The sequence below is a fragment of the Podarcis melisellensis genome (assembly GCF_964234715.1).
Source record: "Podarcis melisellensis genome assembly, chromosome: 3".
Lineage (NCBI taxonomy): Eukaryota > Metazoa > Chordata > Lepidosauria > Squamata > Lacertidae > Podarcis > Podarcis melisellensis.
The window spans coordinates 25,254,113-25,260,443 of record NC_138530.1 but is presented as its reverse complement, the minus strand read 5'-3'; the positions used below and the strand labels follow the sequence as shown (position 1 = coordinate 25,260,443).

At 42.3% G+C, this 6,331-nt stretch overlaps 1 long non-coding RNA gene across 2 annotated transcripts; it reads right to left on the bottom strand.

Annotated features, from left to right (window-relative positions):
- Positions 1-3,532: 3,532 nt before the first annotated feature.
- On the bottom strand, positions 3,533-6,128 carry LOC309366630. Of its 2 annotated transcripts, none has more exons than XR_014166820.1 (2): positions 5,469-6,128; positions 3,533-3,724 (listed from the first exon to the last, which is right to left on the bottom strand). It is a non-coding gene; the product is annotated as an uncharacterized lncRNA (long non-coding RNA). The 2 variants fall into 2 exon arrangements; XR_014166821.1 differs by lacking the exon at positions 5,469-6,128 and adding an exon at positions 4,080-4,261.
- Positions 6,129-6,331: the final 203 nt, after the last annotated feature.

Here is a 6,331-nt window from a genome sequence, read left to right as displayed (position 1 = left end):
TGACACCCTTGCACATCCTGCCAGCCTAAGCATCCCTGGCATGTTGATGCCAAGGGCCAATTAGCCATTCTACTATCCTCCTCATTGTTTACACAAACTACGAGACTGCAGATCCTGAACTCACCAACAACCGCTTGTTAATTTAAACAGACTCTCCTTCCTTGGAGGTTTTGAAGCAGAGGTTGGATGGCCACCTGTCATGGATGCTTTAGCTGAGATTCCTGCATTGCAGGGGGTTCAACTAGATGACCCTCGGGATCTCTCCCAACTCTACAGCTTTATGAGTCTATGGGTGGGTGAGAGGCTGATGCACCAGTAGGGAAGAGAGGGCCTTTTCCTTGTTGGGTCCCTGACTGTGGAAGGATCTATTCAGAGAGACTCGCCTGGTATCTACAGTTGTGTCATTTCAGCACCAGATGAATATCTTTTGATTTGCTTAGGCCTTTTCACCATCCCTCTGAGCTTTACCCCTCTGAGCTGGTGGTTTGCATGCTGCATTATCCTTGCATTGCTGTTAATAATGTTAGGTAAAGGTAAAGGGACCCCTGACCATTAGGTCCAGTTGTGACCGACTCTGGGGTTGCACGCTCATCTCGCTTTATTGGCCGAGGGAGCTGGCGTACAGCTTCTGGGTCATGTGGCCAGCAGGATTATACCGCTTCTGGCAAACCAGAGCAGCGCATGGAAACGCTGTTTACGTTTCCGCCAGAGTGATACCTATTTATCTACTTGCACTTTGACGTGCTTTTGAACTGCTAGATTGGCAGGAGCAGGGACCGAGCAACGGGAGCTCATCCTGTCACGGGGATTCGAACCACCGACCTTCTGATCGGCAAGTCCTAGGCTCTGTGGTTTAACCCACAGCGCCACCCATGTCCCACGTTAATAATGTTAGCGAGTCATAAAAGGGACGAGCATAAATCAGGGTAGGCAGGGATATACCCAAGCAAAGTTAACTGTCTGGCCATTTAATACAAAGCGTCAGGGTGAGAACATAGTCAAGGTGGAGTGAATGGGAGGATGAAACAGGAGCAAAGTCCACATTCCAGGGCCTGTTTCAGCGGAAAGATCAATATCTATGGCATTGCTCGGGCACATCCAGCTTCCTGCTGCGTCCTTAAAAGTGGTCAAATACATCCAACAATGAGAGCCACAGGGTGTAGTTTGGGGGCTAGGAGAGATTCCCTAGGTATAGCATCCTAAGGGTTGGGAGCAGTTCTGGCACAACAGGAAGTAGCCAGAAGCATAGTTGGCATGAGACTGATGCCTGCTGCATAATCCTTGCTTAAACATGAATCCTAAGCATTTATTTATATATAAAGTATTTAGGTTGGCAGAAGCTGGCACAGAGCAACAGGGGCTCATCCTGTCGTGCAGATTTGAACCACCGACCTTCCGATCGGCAAGCCCAAGAGGCTCAGTGGTTTAGACCACAGCGCCACACATGCACATATACATCCCTTTTCCAAGGGAACTGAGTAAAAGTCAGATATGATAGAATGAATCTGAGTCTTGAAAATCACATAGAACTGATAGAAAATAAATGGGGGCGGGGGACATGATTTTTACAGCTTTCTCTCTAAACCGTATGAGAGAGAGAAAAGGATAACAGCTGACTGGAGCTGATGAGAACTGTAGACCAACAACATTTGGAAGATACCAGGTTGCGGAAGGCTGCTCTACAGCTTTCTGAGTTCATGAGGTTCCCCATGAAAAACTTGAGCTAAGCCAATTCATCCCATCCCTACTGCTTCAGTTGTGATCCAAAAACTGAGCTATGTTTCTGGGAGAGTGCCTTTTAATATTTCAAAACTATCCATAATTATAGTTGGTTTCCCCAAGGGACTCTTACAACTGGTTGAAAACATAAGATAATAAATCTTTTCATGCTCACAAACATTCTCCCGATGTTCTATTATTTTAATTGCCATTTTATAACTGGAGGCTACAATTAACATGGATTTCATAGTCAGAGAAGAAACAGAACCATCTTAATAATATGCAGTAACGTCTCCTTGCAATTCAGCTAATGGTAATTGTCATTTATAGTAGAAGAAGTTTGTTGAGATGAAGGCGGATATATTCCAAACTGTGCAAGCTGGCTCCTAATGGCCTGTGAAGCTTCAAGAGAAGTTATAAGATGGTTACGCCTACTTGAAACTGCCATTGCAACAGATGCATTAATATGTGGAAAAATACTTCTGATGCCTTGCTGCTTGAAAATTGGAAGGTGGGGATGGAATGTTGGGATCCTAACTCCACTTACCTGGGAGTAAGTCGTCTTTAATTCAATAGGACTTACCATTGAGAAGACATTGGTTGTTATCAGCTAGACTGCTTTCTAATGCTAATTACAGTATTATTAACAAGTGGGATCTGCAACAAAAAAGTTGCTGTGTGTCAGGGAACCAGCCAGCAATAAATCACACAGAGTAAGTGAAGTTAACTATTTATTAGAAGAAACACGGCTGCTCAGTAATGCCAGGCCTAACGAGCACAGCAACTATTCCTGGGACTCAGGTATACGGCTGCAAATAAAGTGTTCCAAGTGTGTTGTAAGGTGCAATATACAAATGTGACACTAGATGACGACAGTGAGCTATGGCAAATTCAATTTTTTTTCAAAGCTTTTTTTTATATATATGTGTAAATTCCACCCTGGTAGATATAGCCCCTATGAGGCTGTTGTGGAGACTAAAGGACTCTGCCTTCCCATAGTTGCCTATACCTCCTGCTCTCTCGGGTCCTTCCCAAGCAATCTGAGACTCTGCTGGTGCACATTTCTCTATTTCTTCCTCTTCATACCTCTTCTGATTCTGGGAGACCAGGAAGGTGGGCGTTCGTCAGAGCAGGAGCGGGAGACACCTTGGCTTCTTCACCAGCCTGACTCATCTCTTGACAGGCTGCTGCCAGCGACTCCCAGCTGGTTGCCCAGGAACATACAAAGACGAGGAAATGTTTCTTAACGTCTGCCTTTTTATTCAGTATTCAGTGCAAGTAGATAAATAGGTACCACTCTGGCGGGAAGGTAAACAGTGTTTCCATGCGCTGCTCTGTTTCGCCAGAAGCGGCTTAGTCATGCTGGCCACATGACCTGGAAGCTGTACTCCGGCTCCCTCGGCCAATAAAGCGAGATGTGCGCCACAACCCCAGAGTCGGTCACAACTGGACTTAATGGTCAGGGGTCTCTTTACCTTACTACTATCAATGATTAATTTGCTGTTACTTATTGCCCTCCTTTCCCAACTTGCCTCCAGGAACCTCAAGGCAACATATCTTTATCCTAACAACAACCCTATGAGGTAGGCTAGGCCCAAATAAATAGTGAGCTTCACAGCCAAGTGGAAAATGGATCTGGGTGCTACTAATCCTACAGCCTCAGGAACAAACCAGCAGTGAAGCTAGATGTGTCTTTGCATTTAATGTCCAGGGTTGGGTTTGTTTTAAAAAGAAAAAAGAAGGAAGGAAGGAAGGAAGGAAGGAAGGAAGGAAGGAAGGAAGGAAGGAGAGAGTAGAAGGAAAGAGCATTAGCTGGGGTGGCTGGTTTTTTTTAATTAACCCTTTCCTTCTCTTCCTTTGGACTTGATGAAAATCCTGGCATTTGTATTAGGAGGAAATCTCTCATTACCACTAATGATGACAAGACAATAATGTTGTGACCTGATACATGCTTCAGCCTGACACCATTTTGAAAGAGATGGATTGCTGTTCATATTCTTCCTTGCTAGATTTTACAAAAAAAAAAAAAATTACACCTATATCAGAGTATACCTCAAGCTTTCCGTACTGCTATCATAGACTTCTGCCCTTCAAACATCATCAGACCAATATACAGTTTAATTTGCAAAGTGTTTAAATTACCAATTTTGTTATGGTTAATGGCCGAAACAAACAGAAATGAAAACAGATAATTAAATATCTGATCACCAAAGTACTTGTGTCCCCACTGCTGACTGAGACTGCCTGTAAACCACCTCCCATAAATATATTCTTAGCAAGAAAAATAGCTCAAATGTACAGTTTACTAATTTACCCCTCACAGGGAAATTCCTGCAATCACATGAGAGGAAAATATTTACCGTTCTTTTTTCCTTTCTCTTTTGCTTCCCCAAATTTATTGTTTTTAGAATTTTTCCTTCTGCTGAATCATTACCACTTGCTTTCCACAGAACAGATGATTATGTGGAAAGAGCAAAAATAAATACACCTTTTGGATGATTGCCAAAGCCGTTTCTTTTTCCTTCCACAAATATATTTTTATTTTATATGTTGAAGCTGCTATGCTGGCCAGTTATGGTCTGCATAAAACAAAGAAGGTCCTCCAGGGTATCAGAACAAGGTCAAAGGAACCTCCCAAAGTGGAAATGCTGTAAAAGGTTATTTATGGACAGAAAAGCAAGACTACATGTAAGATGTATAGAGAGAGATGGCTATATCTATATTTACAAACATACATATGCATTAGAAATAGCCACAGCTTTGTGACAGTGAATATTATGAAGCCACTCTTCCCTCCAGTATCAGGAATCCCAGATTTTAAAGTTTTTCTTTTTTAAAAACCAATTATTTTTGAAACCAAGACCAACGCTTTCCCCTCTCCTTTCTCCAAAACAGTTTTAAATCTGATATTTGTCCTTGCCACGTACTGTTTTGCATCAACTTGCAGATGCCAGAATGCAACACCTACAGGCCATCTGCCATTCTTAAGAACAAAGTAAAGGGGGGTTCTAATTGGAACTGTAAATTCTTTTGAACTTCTCAATGCTTTCCTGTCTCAGTGGGTTCCTATTAGTTGCAATCATTTTTTTAAAAAATGAAAATCTGCAGTTGGTCCCATTTAGTTCAATGGAGCTTACTCCCAGAAAGGTGGGGATAAAGATTGGATCCTGATTATACCAAACCATTCAGGACATTATGGCATGAAACAAGGATTGTAAATTGAAGGTGTGCACTACAGCTATGAGTGATTCCATTTGTTACTGGAGTGAAGACTAAAAGGATGTGTGTGTGTAAATGGCAGGCCAATTCCCTGCCTCCATATGCTAGGGATTGAACCTCAGACCATCTGCATTTAAAAGATGTGCTCTAGCACTAAGCAGCGGACCCTGTATGCCTTTGTGATTTGTTTTCTGTCAGGGCTGAAGGCCTCTACTGGACAGGAATGCTTGCTGAATGGTGCCCAAGGGGGGAAAAAATCTTCTATACCAGACGGTACTGGCAGACCACTTAATACTTTTTCCCCCTGCTGTGCTAGATCCTGCATGATTTTTAATTGCATTTTTACAGACATGCCACAGACCAACTGAATGAAGCTCAATGACCTTTGGTGGTCTACAGACCAATTTGGGAAGCCCTGCTTTAAATAAAAGTAACTAACTAAATATAACTTGTTTACTATGAGGTTTTTTTCCCCTTTTAGAAAAAAGAATCAGACTAAGGAACAGCAAAATATCTCATGTGGAGCTTACTTTTATGGGTGGTGAGGGGCAAACAAGCCTTGCTGAGGTCTGCAGAGAAAACAGAAAAACTTTCTGTATTAAATCCCCAGTGAAATACTTCAGTAAGGAGCAGTAATCATGAGTCAGCCCTCCTTCATTCTTCCTCTTCCTTTACTGGCCTCCTAGAGTAATTCAGCTACACAGTACTCTGTTCCTCTTCTTAATAAATGTTCTCCCCACCACCACCTTCACAATCCCCAGCAGTGAAAGGATTTGTAAGGAGCCAGATGTTTTGACTAATTTGCCATTCATTTCCATAATTGGGTAATACACTGGCTTATTAACTCATACTGAAGACGTAGTAGGTGGATACTGCTGAAGAAATATGACACTGCAGTCGGCAACTCACTGATTATGTGTTGTACCATAACTTGATACAGGTGGAGTTCAAGGGAGAAGCTGTACAGCAGTATGATACTTTTTTTTGTCTCGATGCATTGATACTGTAATTCTGTAATGCTCACCCGGGAGTAAGCCCCACTGAGAGCAGTGGATGTGTGTAATTTAACATCTGGGTAGACATGTACTGCTAAATGGATAAATCCATATACTGTTAATGGATAGCTGTAGCTTCCACATGCTATTAAACTGGAGAAGACTGCATCCCTTAAGATAGAAATAAACATCATAATGATGGAACTGGCCATCTCTATAACCTAGATCACACCTCTACAAGTTAACCAGAAGCCTTTGGACTAAAAAGTCCTATTGCTTTGACATTGTGTATGTTGACATTGTGATCAAACATTATTTATGGTTACTGGAAGGTAGTTCTACTTCGTTGCTGTACCTGACTGAATCATACTTAGTTTGGGCATATTGAAATCAATGGA